The sequence below is a fragment of the Erinaceus europaeus genome, chromosome 9 (genome assembly GCF_950295315.1).
Source record: "Erinaceus europaeus chromosome 9, mEriEur2.1, whole genome shotgun sequence".
In the NCBI taxonomy this organism is placed as follows: Eukaryota; Metazoa; Chordata; class Mammalia; order Eulipotyphla; family Erinaceidae; genus Erinaceus; species Erinaceus europaeus.
The window spans coordinates 57,458,320-57,476,911 of record NC_080170.1 but is presented as its reverse complement, the minus strand read 5'-3'; the positions used below and the strand labels follow the sequence as shown (position 1 = coordinate 57,476,911).

The following is an 18,592-nucleotide window of genomic DNA, read 5'->3' as shown; positions in this document are numbered from 1 at the left end:
TTGTCACACCCTGATCCTCTCCTTGTCACACTCTGATTGTCACCAGTCACTTTTCTCTCCACCCTCTCTATGTCACACCCTGTTTCCACCCTACTTGGCAAGTATATATAAAGACAGCATTGTGAGTTTTAGAGTACTTTACCTTGAGTTTAGCTTAGCTCGTCTTAGATTGTGCTGCGTCCTGCATGAATAAAGAGATACTGCCTACAGCTCAACTATGAGTCCCTGGTCGTCTGTTACCTGCCCGTGAAGCTAGCCCGGCGAAAACAACCTAACCCGTCGAAAACGACACTGGAGGCCAGGAAGTGGAGTCTTGCATGGAGTTGAAGAAAACAGTAAGTGCTCCCAAATTCAATCCTTGACATCACATGTGCCAGAGCAGTGGCCTGGGTAGATTTTTCTCTCTCACACGTAAGACAATTATACGTCTTTGAAAATTTGTGGAAGGAACTTAGGAATTTAAATCTCATTCACGTTTTCTACTATTTCCTTATTCATACCACTGGTGACACACTCAGGGCCTCTGGCCGTACCAGCAGGCAGAACAGTAGGAAAATGGGCTTTAGGGCACTTGACAGTGGGGCCAGTGGCATTGGAAGGAGGGTCACTAGGACAACAGGCAGTGGAAGGCAGGCCACAGGAGCACATACCAGCTTGGAAAGAGACCTGAAGAGAGAAATAAACCCCTGACTCTGATAGAGTGAGTTCTTCCCACTAACAGGGGACCAGAGAACCTTCCCCAACAGAGAAAGAGCTGGCACTGCAAGGTGAAAACCTGGGTGCTGTGGGGTTCAGCCCCTGCTCCCCTCTGAGTGAATAAAGAGGCTCTGTACACCCTGCCTTCTCCTGGAGGAGCTGTGTGCAGGGAGGTGCAGGCAGGGAGCAGCTGAGGAGCAAGTGCAGTGAGGAGCCCCCAGACCCCTGCAGTCTACCTTCATCCAGTGGGAGGGAGCTTAGAGCTGCACCCAATAGGAACACCAGAGTATGAGCTGTGGGCCCAGTGCTGAGTGTGGTGTGCCACCAGGGATCCAGCCAATAGTGCCCACAGTACTCAGCCCATGGTGCTGCTTCTAGGGAAAGAACCTCATGTGATTATCAAGCCTGATATTGTAAACACACCTATGAACTTCTTCCATCCCAGGTGACAAACATAAGCAGTAAGGTAGCAACTGCAGGGGTGAGAGAGGCTTCCCCACAGCTCTGGTGTCAACAGCTTTCAGATGTGCTTGACCACAGCCAGGGCATGTAAAAGAAATGAAGATTGGACAATGCCAACAGAAAGGTAACTAACTATTGCACCTCATGATTTTTCTATTTATTAACTCTAAGCACATAGAGATTTCTGGAAGTAGCGAGAAAAGGGGTCCCTAGCTCCGCTCAAGTTTGTTTTCAGTGAGAAGCAGTGCCCAGCAGGGGTGCTGCGGCAGCCTTCATGAAAGGTCCATGCAGAGCTGGACAGCCTGGGTGACTGCCTCAGAGCACTTGGCCAGTGAGCAGCCTTGGGAAAGATCAGAAAAGTTGCAAGCTCTGCAGGGAATTGCTCTCATGGTGGATGCCTGACTCTGTCAGAAACAGCCTTCAAACAGACTCTGGAGTTGTCAACTCTGCTCAGATTCAGCTTCCTAATTTCTCTGGAGCTCTGCACTACCACAAAGTAGCTACCCACCTGTCTCCTGGCCAACACACACACACACAGGCAACCAGTCCTTCCTCAGAGATGGAGACTCCATGGGTCCTGGGTGACATTCTAGGAAGAAACACAGAGGGTCTACCTCAGGTAGTGAGGAGGAGGTTGAGAGAGAGAGAGAGAGAGAGAGAGAGAGAGAGAGAGTGAGAGAGATAAGACAGAATGCTGGCACAGATGTGACAGACTAGCCAAGCTGTAAGACACAGATATGAGAGAGGAGACTAGGCAAGCTGTACACATTTTGGCCACCCTTGCTTTTCCACCAAGTGCAGATGGTCAAAGCTTCCCAGTCAGGGAAGCAATGGTCTGTGATTAACCCTTGAGAGCATGAGAAACCCCTCTGGATTAGCACTTCTGCTCTTGTACATTCAATCCAAGGCATGGTTTTATGTCATTTATTACCTCTGATGTGCTAGTTGTGACATGCTGGTTACTCTTTTTCTCTTACAGCTAACAGCACAGGGCAACTGCTGTCAAGGAGGTTAAGCCTTGGCCGGAGATGGAGAGAACCATAAGTGCTCTCAAGGTAGATCTAGGATAGTACATGTACCAGAGAGATGATCTGGGTAGGTCTCTCTCCATCCTAGGTGAGGGAAATAATAAGTGTTTGAAGATGAGTGGCAGCTATTAAAGAATTTGAATCTCATGCATGTTTTTCAAATATTCCCTTCCTAATGTCACTAGTGACACACTGCTATTCCCACAATTAAATGAACTGATTCTGGTGCAACATTAGAACAAGTCTGCATGTTGACTGGGATGAGTCTCCTGTGTACCCGGGCCTGTGACCACATGAGCAGGCTGGGGACAGGGATGCCATGGGCATTGGGGCACATGTCAGTGGGGCCAGTGACATCTGCAGGAGCATCACGGAGGATGGCAGCCAGTGGAGGACATACCAGAACCAGAGACCAGTTTGCCACAGAGACCAAGACAGAGAAGTGGACTTCTGACTCTCCTACAGTGAGCTCTCCACAATTAGCATGGATAGTTGGAGCAGGATGGACAACTGGAGATTTCCTCACAGACACAGACCTGGCACTGCAGGCAGGACACATGGGCTGTGTGGAGTGTAGCTGCTGTTCCCCTCTGAATAAGTATAGAGGCTCTGCATACCTTGCCTTCTCTGGGAGGAGCTGTGGGGAGGTGATAAACACACACACACACACACAGGGAGCAACTGAGGTGTGAGTGCAGCAGCAAGGAGCCTCCAGGCTTTTTCAGTCTACATTCACCATGGGGGTGGGGCCCAAGGGCTACACCCAAGAAGGGCACCCAGAGCAGGAGCTTTGGGCCCATTGCTGACTCTGGGCTTCCACCCTGAGAGAAGCCATTCATTCCCACAATATGCAGCCCATGAGAGCGGTTTTAGAGAGAAAAGTACTAGGGTTGCAGGCCCTGACAGTGGCAACAGGCCGGTGACTTTCTTTAATCCCAGGTGTGAAAGGCGAATAGTAAGGTACCAGTAGCAGGCATGGGAGAAGCATCCACACAGCTGTGGTGTCACCAGCTTTCAGATACCCTTGAGCACAGGCAGAGCAATAGGAAGATTGGACAATTCCAACAGGGAGGTAATTTTTTCACTTCATGATCTTTCTGATCTCCAGACTTCATTAAACTATGATACAAGATTAGCACAATCAGCATTTCCTAGGTCCACTCTGGTTTGGTTCCAGTGGGAAACACTCTACTGTTACGTAGGCACTCAGACCTATGTAACAGAAGCTCCACACAGAGCTTCATGCACAGTCTGGTGACTCCATCAGAGCACTTGGCCAGTGAGCATCCTGTGCAGAGAGACAATGAGGGTTGCAAGCTCTGCAGAGGCTTCCTCATGTGGTACATCCCTTAGTCAAGAGTGGCCTTCACACAGACTCCTGAGTTGTCTTCTCTGCTCAGGTGCAGTCACCCTCTCACTCTCTGTCTCCTCCTACTCCACAACATGGCCACCCTCATCTCTCCCTGTCAGAACCCACAGCAGCTGTTCCTCAGAGCCAAGGACTCATCTGGTCGTGGTGTAACACCTGATGAAGAGACAAGGAGTACCTGCCTCATGGAAACAGAGAGAGGACAGAAAGACAGACACTGCGATGAAGAGACTAAAAACAAAGTCGTTCACCTCCTGGATCTAAGAACAACAGAGCTGGTCAAAATGTAGTTGGCCAAGGCTTTCTAGACCGTTAATGAAGCCACTGTATTAATTTGAGAACATGGGAAACCCCTCTGCACTTGCACATTTATTCCCATATATTAAATGAATAGTTTCATGTCATTTCCTAGCTCTAATATGATGACTGTCCTATGCAGGTGACTCTCTTTCTCTTACATATCATGGAATAAGGCAATTGCTGCCCAGGAGGTTAAGACTTGGCTTAGGCTGGAGAGAAAAAAGTAAGTGCTCCCACGTTCAATCCCTGACATTACAGGTGCTAGGGTGATGATCTGTAGATGTCTTTTTCCTTCACATGTTAGAGAAATATTTCTTTGAAGATGGATGACAGTTATTAAAGAATTCAAATCTCATTTATGTTTTCTAATGTTTCTTCCTAATGTCACTAGTGACACACTTCCACTGTCCTAGTTCCATGTGTCCATTATGGTACCACACTGAAATAATCCTGCCTGTTGACGGGGTAAGATTTCCCTGCACCAGAACCTGCATCCACACAAGCAGGCCTGAGGCAGGGGTATCATGGGATTTAGGAGATGTGTCAGTGGAGCCAGTGGGATCGGCAGCAGGGTCTCATAGAAGCGCACGTAGTGGAGCATAATCGTGAGGAGCATAGAACAACATGCCATAGAGACCTGGAGCGAGAAAGGGACACCCCCAGACTCTGGTAGTGTGAACTCTCCACACAAAGGAGGGACCCACAGAGATTCCCACACAGAGCAAGAACTGTCACTGATTCCATATTCTGTAGGGGTTCAGCCCCTGCACCACTCTGAGTAACTGAAGAGCACCCAAACACCCTGCCTGCTCCTGGAGGCCCTGTGAGGCAGGAGGTTCACTCAGGGAGTACCTGAGGAGTGAGTGCAGTGTGGAACCTCCAGGCCTCTTCTCCCTGCCTTCTTCATGTGGGAGGGAGCCTAGGGCTGTACCCAATAAGGGTGCCCACCCTTTCTGAGTCTGGCTGCTACCCTGGTATTGATCCAATATGTCCACAATGTTCAGCCCCTGGGACTGCTTTGGGAAGAAAAGCAAGGGGGTTACCTACCAGTTGTCATCTCGTAGACATTCCCTTGACCTTCCTTAATCCATTGTGAGAAAGGCTAGTGAGGCAGTGCCACTGGGGATGAGAGAAGCCTGCCCACAGCTCTGGGATCACCAGCATCCATCCATCCGGCCAACCTACAGCATAGACATTTTACAGAAGGAGTAAAGGAGGAACTGCCAATGCCAACACCGAGGTACCTACTGCATTCCGTGATAATTATTATCTCTGTACTTAAAGGTGCAAACTCATTCCAATCTACATGAGCAAGAAAACGCTTTCCAAGCTCCACTCAAGTTTGCAGCACAGTGGGGAACACTGCTCTCAGAGGAACTCAGAGATCCTAAGATTAGCCCCATTCAGAGCAGTACAGACTGGGGGACCACTGGTGCACTGCACTTGGAGGTGAGGCTCCTGGCTAGAGACAGAAAGGGAATGGCACACATTTAGTCTGGTGAACACAACCCAGATGAGTGCAGTGTGCTGCCCCCAGGTCCCTTCCCTCTGCCTTGAATGCAGGCATCCCAGCAGAAAGCTGGGAGGCTCCACCTAGAGTTAGTGTGCCCTCTGAGGGGTGTGGAGGGCAACCCCCACTCCCACCACCAGGACAGAGCCTGATTGAGTACACATGCCAATGACCTTCCTTAACCCAGGCGGAGAATAGGGAGCAGGGAGGCAGCAGCAGCAGGAGGAAGAAAGCCCACACCACATCTCTGGACTCAGGGCCACCTGAGTCCCCATTAGCACACAGAGAAGCCAGCATGGGCCCAGTGAAGACCACACAGTTTTCTCAGGAAGGTAACTATTTTTCATTTCAGCTTTCATTCCCATCTCTATTTGATTAAAACTGACATACACATTGTGTTTTAAACCAGCAAGGCCTACACCAGGCAGCTCTGCAGAGTGAGGAGGGCCGGTCCAGTTTAGGGTGTGTGTGGCCTTGGACAGGTCTACTCACTGTGTGTTCCCATCAATCCCTGTGGACAAGACCAGAGAAGATGAAGACCAGTTCACACATGGGTGCTCCTCACAGAGCAGGAACCAGGGATGGGTCCACGTCTGAGAACTTTGGAAGGGGATGTGTGAATCTCAGCCCTTGCCCACACCCACCTCTTTGGGGACAGGGTTCAGAAATGCTGGGCTCACAGCATCTTGACCTGAACAACCAGATTTCTCCCTGGCCTATTGTAACATCAGTCCCTGCCTGCAGCTTCTCTGGCCGGCCTCTGTCTGAGCTTCTCAGTCAATGGTTTGATCTTGGGACGCACCAGAAGGCACCCATAGTGACCTCTCACCCTGCACAAGAGTCCTTTGAAATCCACACACAATGAGATGGACATTAATTTCTTTCATCTCCTGTTTTCTTTTGCATATGTATTTATTGATTGCTTCCCGTTTTGTTGTCTGAGTTTGGATTCTTGTAGTTATTAATGTTGTCATCGTTATTGGATATGATAGATAGAAATGGAGAGAGGAGGAGAAGGTAGAGAGGGGGAGAGAAAGAGGGACACCTGCAGACCTGCTTCACTGCCTGTGAAGTGACTCCCCTACAGGTGGGCAGCCAGGGGGCTCAAACCAGGATCCTTAAGCCAGTCTTTTCACTTTGCACCACCTCTGCTTAACACCTCTGCAGCACAAAAGGCTGCATGACTTTCTCTCAGGTTTTCTTAGAAACATCTCAGTGCCGTCACAGGGCACAGTGGAAGGTAGCTGAGAGGGTGCGGGAAGGTAACTATGTCCTGGTGTCATACTGTCTGAGGACACAGCACTCTGACTCAGAGAAGGCAGCACTGTTCCTGATGCTTTCTCTGCAGAGCTTTGGGGTCCAGCATGGGGAAGCTGATGGGGGGCTCAGGTGGGGGCTGATTAGACCCTTGTCCCACAGGGGCTTCCTGCCCTGCTGTCTGAAGCTCCTCTAGCAAGAGAGTGCTGTGGGCAGGGCTCAGCTTTAAGGAACATTTTCCTCTCTGAGAAGGAGTGGGGGACACCTCGCCTGGGGTGCCAATAGTAAAGGGAGAGCAGGGTGCACACTGGCTGAGGAGTTAGTCACCCAGCATGGGTCTACTTTAGTCTAAAGTTGTTCTCACCCCTTGCCTGACAACCCCACTTTCCCTCTTCTCCCCCCAACCCCCATTGCTGAGGAGACTTGGCTACCCAAACGTGGCTTTCTTGCTCTTCCCCAGGTCATGTCTTATGGCTCCACTTCAAGATGGCGGCACCAGTGCAAGACAGTCCACAGTTCTCAGCGACCACCTGCCCCAGAGCAGCTCCATGGAGGACAGCGTTTGGCAGAGGACTCTACAGACTCCACATCAGAAGAGAAGAAGCTGCACCCTTCCCCATCATGTACTCTCTGTGTACCCCCTAAGGAAGCATGTAAACTGTAAATTATAAGTGTAAACTGTAAATTCTAGTGGGGCCACCTGGTACCTTCAGCCAGGGGTCTCTCCTGCTGGAAATTAAACATGTGCCTTTTTAATCCACTCTTGCCTGGGCTCCTTGCTTTCTCCCCACAGCCTTAGCTGGCTTAGGCAGAATTTGGGGGGGGAGGGCTTCGAAGGAAGCTAGTGCAGACTGGCATCCCAGGAACACAGATAGTCTCTTCCCTGATCCAGCTTTCTGGTCCTTTTTCCAGCCATGGCATCATCTCCCTAGACAATAAGTTGGATCCACCTGCATATCAAATGTCAGGCTCAGGAAAAGAAAAAATAAAAGTGTCCTGGAGCCCCGCTTGCCCAGAACCCGCCCCACTAGGGAAAGAGGGAGACAGGCTGGGAGTATGGATTGACCTGCCAATGCCCATGTTCAGCGGGGGAGTAATTACAGAAGCCAGACGTTCCACCTTCTGATAGTGGACCCATACTTCCAGAGTGTTAATAAATAGGAACGCTATGTATCAGGGGAGGTGATGGGATACGGAGTTCTGGTGGTGGGAATTGTGTGGAGTTGTACCCCTCTTATCTTATCCTATGTTTTTTATCAGTGTTTCCTTAGTATATATTTAAAAATAAATCATTTTGGATAGCTACGTTTAATATAGTAGTATAACTTAGTGATTTCCACTGAAAGTGGCTTTAATCAGTTTATTAATTCATATGGTAATTCCTTTTCTAAATTAACTATACCAAAATGACACATTTGAGACAATAATAATTAGTTTTTTTCTGAGGTATGAAAAATAAATTTTAGTTCCATAGCACCACAGTAAAAAATTTTAGCACTAAGATCTTCTAAGTCATGCAAAATAGAGCACAGTGACAAATTATAGGTATTTCAAAAACAAAACCTTAAAATATTCCAAATCACTTCACATTTTTTACACCATTCTTATTCTGATAAGTCACTAGTTCATTAAATTTTTACTTACAAACTTTCAACAGTTGTTTCCAAATAACGATAGTATTGTCTTTACTATGTTCAGTTTTTTGAGCTTTCTTTTATTTTTTACTTGATGGAGAACTTAATGGATTACTGTACAGCTGCTGACACATGAGTATAAATTTTCATGTGCTCTTGACACTCTAACTAACTACCCACTTTTCGACCATCGTGCACCAGGAGCTCAAGACTCTTCTCCTCCTTCCTCTGAGTCCTTGGCTTTGGTGCAGGACACCCTACCCACTACAGTACTAGTTTTATCACTGGTTTGGATTTCTGTCCTTATTTCATCATATATATACATCCTTCCTTTTGTCGTTGTTTTTCTTTATCTCACTTCACATGATTCCTTCAAGGTCCATTCAAGATAAGGGAATACTCTCATCACTTTTTTTTAAATTCCAACAACATTTATTTTAGGGAGGATTTAAAATATGTAATAGTAAAAACAAACATAACAAGAAGACTACCACTGTATTGGGTTGGTACAAGCTTTTTTATCACTTTTACTACCCTCCCATTAAATGTTCCCGGAAAAACTTACAAATACAGAGGAAATGGAGATGAAAGAGAACATTGCTTCATCTTTTGTTTCCCCAGTTAAAACTGTTTAACTGTTAAGAACACAGATCATCACCAAACTTTGGTAGTTGGGTGCATGTGAAACTATAACCCCAGTAAGCTTAAAATTTATAAACTACTATTAAATCAGTACTATAAAGAAGATATTAAAAAGATATTAAACGGGGAGACAGGCAGGGAGGCAGGCTTCATCACTTTTAACGTATCTTCAAAATCAATCACAAAACAACAGAAAACTTCTGTTTTTCTATGATTTGTGCTGTATCCATTCTCATTTTGATTGCCGAAAGAAACAGACATTTTAACAAAATTCAGAATTTATTGAGTTCCTACTGGAGCAAGGCACTTTTTTCATCAGGTCCAGAAAGAGATACAAACATTAGAAGTTTTGGTTTGAGGTGGTGTTCCCAGTGGAGTGACAATACCTCCAGTCCCTCCCAGCACAGAGGAAGTCTCACAAGTAGTGGACTAAGGCTCCAGATGGCTCTCTCTTCCTCTCTGTTTACCCCTTCTATCTTAATTTCATTCTGTCCTAGCAAGTGAAAGAAAGGAAGAGAGGTGAGGAGAGTAGAGAAAAGGAGAGGAGAGGAGAGATGAGGAGAAGAAAGGAGAGGAGAGGAGAGATGAGAAGAGAGGAGAGGAGAGGACAGGAGAGGAGTGAATAGGAGAGAAGAGAAGAGAAGAGAAGAGAAGAGAAGAGAAGAGAAGAGAAGAAAGTGACGAAAGGAGAAGAGAAGTAAGGAGAAGAGGAGAGAAGAGAAGACAAGAGAATATGGTTAGTTTTGTAACGACTAAAATTTTACCATATCCTTTCTCTGAGATTTAATTTATATGATGGGATAGAATGGAAATCTAGACTGAAAGGGAAGTTAACCCCAGATCATAGCAATTTCTGTGTATCATATATTAATATATTGGCTTTATCAATATTGTCATGAGATTCAGCTTCAGATATAGGACAGTTCTGTGTCCACCTTCTCCCATTTGGTTGGCAGTGAAATACTGATCAGGACATCCCAAGTTATTCTCAGATTATACATCATTGTATGCCTTAATTCAAAACAGAGTTTCTTTCAGTTACATGCAATCATTCATGCTCTACCTCCATAAACCATAAAATGAACTCCACGGATATCCAGTCATCGACATATGCCTACTATCCAACAATCAATCAAATTATCTGGAGGATTAATGTAATGCATGTGCTGTTCACTCATAAAATATATTCAAGGAGGGAATTGAGCGGTAGGGCAGCAGGTTAAGTGCATGTGGCATGAAGCACAAGAACTGGCGTAAGGATACAGCTTCGAGCCCCCAGCCCCATACCTGTAGGGGAGTCACTGCACATGCTGTGAAGCAGCTCTGCAGCTATCAATCTTTCTCTCCCGTCACTGTCTTCCCCTCCATACACCATTTCTCTTTGTCCTATCCAAAAACAGGGACATCAACAACAACAACAATAATAACAACTACAACAACAAGGGCAACAAAACGAGAAAATAAATAAATATACAAAAAATAAAAAAGAGACAGCATTTAATATGTAAATATATGTATATAAATTCAAGGATGCAATATTCTTGAAGTTATCAGATATTCTGTTAACTTCAATAATCTTGAAGTTACAACAGAATATCTTAAGTGTAAAGTATCTTTTTAAAAAAAACATGTTTTGACTGGTGACAGATTTGCTGAATGTTAAAATGACCTTAATATGAAGATGTGACACTGTAATTGCTTTTACATCACAGAAATTACTCTGGTGAGCTAATTTACAATAAACTCCATTTTCAGACTTTACACTGCCACCTGACACTTTGCAACCTCCATAAGTTTGGCTTGCTCCTCCCTGCTGCCATCACTGCTCACCTCAGTGTTCTCATTGTCCTCCAACTTGCTGACTATGAAACATATTTGCCCACCTGCAGGGGAGTCGCTTCACAGGGGCTGGAGCAGGTTTGCAGGTGTCTCTCTTTCTCGCGCTCTCTCTGTCTTCCCCTCCTCTCTCCATTTCTCTCTGTCCAATCCAACAAAAATGGCATAAACAACAACAATAATATCTATAACAGTAAAACAACAAGGACAACAAAAGGAAATAAATAAACATTTAAAATAAGGAAAAGTGTGTACAAATAGTCCACTCTATAGCAATTTCCAACTAAGAGGAAAGAAACAAATGTGCATCAACCCAGGATGGCCTACAAACTTAATTCTTTTCCAAACCCCAGCTTCAATTTTATCTTTAATTTTCCCTTGTGAGATTACTCCAGGTTTGTTATTTTCTAATAACTGACCTGTAACAGATTCTGGCAATATTAGATAACAAATCACTCCACTTGTGCTTTCGGCTGCTAGTTTTCCATTGGCCATTATGTCCTTCCTTGAGTCAGACATATGTTTTTACAGAAGGTCAAAAAAAAGAAAAGAAAAGAAAAGAAAAGAAAGGAAGAGAAAACTCAAATTCAAATGTACTTCTCAAGGCACTTTTCACAGGGTTTTCTCTAGTTCAATTCTTGTTCTTTTAGACAAGGATGTACTCCCTGAGTTAGCTCAAGATTATTTCTCTAAGTCTAGTGTTAATGTATTCTTGAATTAAAATGAACCCACCACTCAACCAGCCAATCCCGATTTTTGAGGACTTTAAAATTAATAATAGTCTCTGAAAACCTCTATTAGTCTGAACTAACACCTCGATACTCTTCATTTAATACAGTTAAATGGCCAAAAATATACACTCTGACTTCAGAGCTTTCATGCCCAATCTGTCTGTCACTTTTTCTCTGTTTCCATAATGAAGTTTTTAACATCTACTTCACATGCCATAAAACTTGCTCTTTTGAATATAAAATTTACTGTACTTTTTGAATTTCCTAGCGGTGTATGCTCATGAGCACAAAAATTCAGATTTTTTTATTACTTAAAAAGAAACCTCTTTCTTCCTACGACCCAATCCATCTCCATCCATATAGGGTTACTACTTAATTTCTGAACATTAACAATGTTTGTTTTACTATCCGTACCTCAGCAAATTGATCTATCACCATTCTTGTTATACACAGGCAGATGATAATGTGAATCAGCCCTGACCTACTCTGGTGGTGCCTACTGATAGACATTGATGCTGTTTCTCTCATTTTGCTACTATCAAAGGCATCCGGATGAACAGCCCTGTGCACACACCACTTGCTCTTCTTATCATGACATCTGTTGCTGAGGACTTATTCTGAGACTTGTATCGGACTTTCTGACATACCCTATATACATTTTACACAATTTTGAAGCATCTTATTTCCCTTCACGCTGCTGGTTTTTCATAGACTGATCCTGAGTAATTCATAGACTTTACAGACTGTTGCCTTGAGGACTATACAATGGCAAATAGCCCCTCTGTTTGGTGGGTCATGCCTCCCGCCTCCCCCTCATTATGTACCCTTGCCCCTTTCCCCACCCAAACAGGGAATGCTCCTTTACACACCAATCCTTCCCTTCACACCACACTGGCTTTTACTTCTCCCCTACTTGTCTCTTCCTATTTTGTTATATCATTTACGCTTATGCCCAAAAGGTTTCTGCCCCATGATAGTTTTTTATAGACTTTGTACATCTTATGCAATTACTAGATAGAAAGATAGAAAAGATGTAGAGATATTGTGAAGAGATGGTTGAGCAGGCTGCGCTTAAACCTATGAGATGAGTCTCTCCAGGTAAGTCTCTCTCTCTAAAGAGGGGTTGAGCACAGGAGGACGCATAAATCTCACAAGGTTGGCAGCCATTTAAGCCTTCCCTCCTCCACAGAAAGTCCTACATCTTCCCACCTGAGCATGGCATTCCTCTAAAACATTTAAGCCTGCTCCATTCCATTTTTCTTTACTGTGTCCAATTAGATACAAAGGGATAGGAGGAGGTGTTGCTGAGGACTTATTCTGATGCAGTCTCCACCCCCAGGTTTTTCTATGCCCCGCTAAATCCTAGAGTGCCCCCTTTCAACCAATCCTGGCTCCGCCCCCAGGTTTTTCTATGCTCCGCTAAATCCTAGAGTGCCCCCTTTCAACCAATCCTGGCCCTACACGGCACCCCTGGTTGTCGCCCAATAAAAAGCCCCCTCACCCCTCCCCTCTGTCTCTCTGGGCTCTCGGCTCTCCCTCTCTGAGGTCTCGCTCCCTGCTCTCCCCCGTGGTCGGCCATTGCCGGCTGGCTCCACGTGGTCTGAACCAAACCACCCCCCCCATCATATTATAAAGATTTGCGTACCCCTTTGCTCTGGACGTCCGCTCTCTTCTCCGCGGTGCAGCCCGACACCAGATGGCAGCAACAACAGACATCTATGATTCTACTCTTAGAAGTGGGTTGCTGGGTCAAAGGGTCAATGCACATGCAATGTGTCTAGTTATTGACAAGTTTCCCTGTATGGGGTCTGAACTATTTCTCATTCGCATCAGCGATGCATGGGAACACCTGTCTCCCCACAGCATCCCCTGACAGATGTGCTGTGAAACTTGGGTCTTTGCCAACTCAATAGGTAAAGACCTCTAGCCTAAAATATTTCTAGATTTACTTATCTAGGGTACAGAAAGGGAGAATCTGAGAAGGATAGTGGAAATAAGAGAGCCAGAAGAGTGTTGCCTGCACCCTGCTTCACCTCTTAAGACTGAATCTACCTCGCCTGCAGGGAGGAACAGGATGCTTGCAGCATGGTCCTTGTGAATGGGTAACATGTGCAACACATCTGACCCCTGAAGTTTTCGGTTATGTTAATATAACATAAAGCCAAGCACTTTACATTGTACATTTCAGTGATAATTACTATGTTCACAGCATTGTCCAAGCAGGGAATCTTACATGGACAAGTCATGTGCTCCACCACTGAGACACTTCCATATCTACTCTTCCAATAGTTTCATGATTTTAACCCTTCTATCTAGGTACTCAATAATTTTAAGTGGAGGTTTGTACATAGTGGAAGACAAGGGAGCTGACGTCCTTCTAGTACCTGTGAATATCCAGTTGTCGGGTCCTGTCATTTACTCTTCAGTTTAGTTCCCTTTAGACTATAATGCTTGGGCTGGGAAGATAGGTCAGGGAGACAACTTGGAACCTTAAAGCCTAATGTTCCATATTGGTTACCCAGAAACACATCTAGCAGAACTGAGCCCTTACTCACTTCCATCACTCTCTCTTCTTCTTCCTATCTCCCTCTCCTGCTGCCTCTCCCTCTCCATCTCACTATCTCCCTAGCAGCTGCCTCTCCCTCTCTTCCTATCCCTCTCTTCCTCCTTCTCTCTCTCTCTCTCCCTAACCCTATCCCTCTCTGTCTCTCTCTACCTAGGCCTTTTCATTCTCTCTCTGCCTCTGTTTCTATTTTTTGAAGTAAACAAACTGTACTTTACATCTGTTACTAGTGATTTTTCATTTAGGAGATTAATGGTGTATAGTAAATACAGTTGTGGGCACATATGTAAAATATGTTTTCTAAAAAGAAAAGAAAAGAAAAAACTTTCAGCCTCAAATAGATCCTCCTCCACCTTCTTGTACCAGGACCTGAAAAGGCTCTTACTCCATTCAGAGTTTGCTGCAAGGCTCCAAATATAGTCCAGGCTCTACTTTGTGTCCCCCTTTCAGTTCTTAATTCTCAACTTCTGTCAAAGAGTGAGATCATTTCAAATTCATCCTTCTCTTTCTGGCGTATCTCACCTAACATGACTTCTTTCGTAGCCATCCAAGTTGAGGTAAAGAGGGTGAATTCATCCTTCTTAATAGCTAAGTAGTTTTCCATTGTGCAAATACACCACACATATTTTTTCTCTCCAGGGTTATTACTGGGGGTGGCGTCAGCACTAGGACTCCACTGCTCTTGGCAGCCATTTTCTCCCCATTTTTATGCAATAGGACAGAGAGACATCGAGAGAAGATGGGAAGATAGCGAGGGAGAGAAACAGATAGATAACTGCAGACCAACTACACAGTTTTTTAAGCATCCCACCACCTGCAGGTGAGAAGCAGGGGCCTTGAACCTGGATCCTTGCACGGGTCCTTGAGCTTAGTACTTTGAGAGCTTACTACTCTGTGTGCTTAACTGGTTGTGTTTATGCCTGGCCCCCAAACACAACTTAATTTCTCATCTGTTTTTGGACACCTAGATTACCTTCAGATTTTGGCTATCATATATCGTGCTGTTATGAACACAGGTATACAGAGAAATTTTGGAAGGATCGTGTTTAATTCTTTAGCATATATACCCAAGAAAGAAATTAGCAGCTCATAGGGTAGGCCCATTTCTAGCCTTTAAAACCTCTCCAGACTACTTTTAATAAGAGTTGGATAAATTCACATTCCCCCAAGTAGTTCCAATTGTTTCCTTCCTTCCTTCCTTCCTTCCTTCCTTCCTTCCTTCCTTCCTTCATTCATTCCTTCCTTTCTCATTCTTTCTTTCTTTTTATGCCTCCAGGATTATCACTGGGGCTCAGTGCCTGCACTATGAATCCACTGCTCTTGGAGGCCATTTTTTTCCCATTTGGTTGCCCCTGTTGCTGTGCTCCTTGTAGTTGTTATTGCTATTGTTGTCATAGCTTTTGTTGTTGGATAGGACGGAGAGAAATGGAGAGAGGAAGGGAACACAGAAAGGGGGAGAGAAAAAGAAACACCTGCAGATTTGCCCCACCAGCCCTGAAGCAACCCCAATGCAGGTGGGGAGCTGGAGGCTCGAACCAGGATCCCTTCGCAAGTCCTTGCACCATGCACCTCGTGTGCTTAACCCACTATGCTACCACCCGGCCACTTCAAAGGGTTGTCTTATCCCCATACCCTCTCCAGCATTTCTTGTTGCTATCCTTTCTGCTGTATGACATTTTCACTAGAGTGAAGTGGCATCTCACTGTTGTCCTTATTTGCATTTCTCCAACAATCAATGACCGGGAGCATTTTTCCATATCTGTTGTCCTTTTGGTTCTCTTCTGTGGTGAATAGTCTCAGATGCTATGCTCTCCTTATTTCCAGATAGGGTTATTTGTTGGACTGTTCTCACGAGCTTGGCGAGCGTTCCATATATTTAGTTGTTTATTCATATTTTGTCTGATGTACGGCATGTAAAAATCTCCCATTCTCGAAGGAATAGCTTAATGTTGGGTGGTGGTTTCTTTTGCTATGCAGAAGCTTTCCAGTTCAATGTAGCCATATTGTTTTATTTTTGTTTTTGTCTTTTGGACTAGATGGAGACAACTTCTGCAAAGGTTTTCTTCTAAGTACTTGACAGTCTTGGTCTACCATTCAAGCCCTTGACCTATCTGGAGTTCTCTTTTCTGAGCAGTGGAATGTTGTGGTCCAGTTTCTTGTGCAGGTTTCAACCCAATTTCCCCAACACCAGTTGTTGACTTGCTCTCTACAAGAAACCCAGCTGAGCTTCTAAGACAAAGCAGCACCAAGTTAATGGTAGAAAGCTGCTCCCACTAACAGAAGGTGACTTTAAATAGGGAAGGAACAACTTGACTTACATCACAACATAGATCCCCATGTGTAAGGGTATAATATATGTAGGGCATTGCATGATGATTAGGGACCCATAACATGAAGGTATTACATGGATTACCCTGTCCATGAACCAAATAAGGAGCAGCACATACATGAAACAAGTATTAATAAGATGAGTCACATTAACAACCAGACAGTTAAGAGTAGGTTTCAATACTCAGTGGGATACAGTGAATACCCCCCTACCTATCAGATATGCAAATGTGCCCAATAAAAAGTGGAACATTCCTACCATGGGTTGGGGGAGGGAAAGTCATGGAACACCATCACCTGAACTGACACTAGAAAAACACTTTCCACCAATCACAGAGCACTGGGACAGTCCACATCTGATGGGGGGGGGTTAAGAAAAGCCACCCCCCCAGCACCCAGTATAGGTTGGGGTTGCTACAGTGGGAGGTGACATGCTTCTTTCAGATGGCTTGTCACCCTCCAGACCAGCACCCAGATAGTCCCTGGAGTTCCAAGAACTTCACTGTGGGAATGACCTCCCCCAGACCCCCCCACCCCCACTGGACTTGGGCTGCCCTGGCTAACTGCTTCCACTGGTCTCCTGGCAACAGGTCAAGCAGTTGGCATCTCTGATTCTGAGCTGACCTCTGATCAAGTGATAGCTCTCTCCAGGACTATTCCCTAAGCAGTGAACTGCCGCCTCCTGTTCTCTATTCAGAAATTGAGGGCTTGTCCTGGGATCAACAGCACCTATACAAGGTGGACAGGAACACTAAGGGGCGGAGGTAGGGGAGGGGAGGGGTGTCGGTGGGGCCAGGGAGGGGGGTTGGCATCCCTGGGCCACATTTGGGTCCTGCCCCTAACACACACACACATACACACACACACACACACACACACACACACACACACACACACACACACCTGTGCGGAGATATTAGCACTGGAATATTCAGATCCTACTCCAGCTCTGTCCAAGCAATTCAAGGTTCCTTCTGGGGTGTGTCCTCCCTAATTACCCATCATGGAACAGGGTGACATGTCTGGGACCTCTGGGCAGAAGAGGAGCAGAGGCACAAGACCTAAGACTAGAGCCTCCAAAAGAAGCCATGCCTCCTCTGACAGCTCAGGGGTCCTGCAGGTCACTGTGGGCAGGGCTGCGCCAATAGGCACACGGGGGTCCTCAACCAAAGCTCCTAGGAAGGGAGCCCAGAAGAGGAGCCATCCCCCCTCTGCTGCTGCCCAGGCTGCTGGTGATGCCAGCATTGCAGCCCCCTCCAAAGGGACAGCAGACATCACCATGCCCAGTGGGGGGAGTGACTCGGACACCCTGAGACATGCTCACTCCAAGCAGGGGACTGTGTTCCAAGGTCCCTTAGCCACTGCCTTGTCCTCCTCTGGTGCCCTGGGTGCAATGGGCTCCAAAGCCCCCGGCTCTTGCTCTGAGACTGACCCAGCACAGACGCGGCAGACCCCCACAGCCAGGAGTACTATCCCTACATTTGTCATATACATGGCAGAGGTCTACCCTGGCAGGGCCAAGGCTGTGGGAAGGACAGCTCCCACCGCAGTGTCCAGAGCTGACCCCAGCAACAGCAACAGCAACAGGGGTGATGGGGGCACTGCCAAGAGGAACCCTCAGGTCCCAAGGCAAAATTCTTGCAGCACACAGGGGAGCCAGGGCACAGTCCAGTCATCCCCTGTGCAGGTGGACCCTGGGGGCCACATAGGGAAGGATGCCAGGAACCCCACCTCTGTCAGTGGTCCCTCCAGTGGAGCACACTCCAGCACAGGAGCACATGGGGTGCCCTCCTCCACGGCAGGCCTTGCTCCCCACGACTCCACTGCACCCCCAGTGACTCAGAGCTCCTGCTCTACACTACCCATGGTGAGGGCCCAAACCGGCAGCCGGCCCCCGTCTACAACTACCCAGGTTGCTGGCAATGCTGGCACTGACACATTTGCAAGGGCAACAGGTATCACCCTGCCCAGTGGAGGGACTCACACTGGCACTCTGAGCCATGACCTTTCCAAACAGGGAACTGCAAACCAGGGTCCCTCAGCCACTGCCTTGTCCTCCTCTGGGGCCCTGGGTGCAATGGACTCCAAAGACCCCAGCTCTGAGACAGACCCAACACAGACACAGCACACCTCCACAGCCAGGAGTACTGTCCCTAGATTTGTCATATACATGGCAGAGGTCTACCCTGGGAGGGCCAAGGCCATGGGAAGGACAGCTCCCTCCGCAGTGTCCAGA

General features: G+C 46.4%; 1 long non-coding RNA gene across 1 annotated transcript; it reads left to right on the top strand.

Moving 5' to 3' along the window:
• Nucleotides 1-322: 322 nt before the first annotated feature.
• On the top strand, nucleotides 323-4,210 carry LOC132540411 (uncharacterized). Its single transcript, XR_009551599.1, has 4 exons — nucleotides 323-411; nucleotides 2,138-2,650; nucleotides 3,126-3,258; nucleotides 3,995-4,210. It is a non-coding gene; the product is annotated as an uncharacterized LOC132540411 (long non-coding RNA).
• The last annotated feature ends 14,382 nt before the right edge of the window (nucleotides 4,211-18,592 follow it).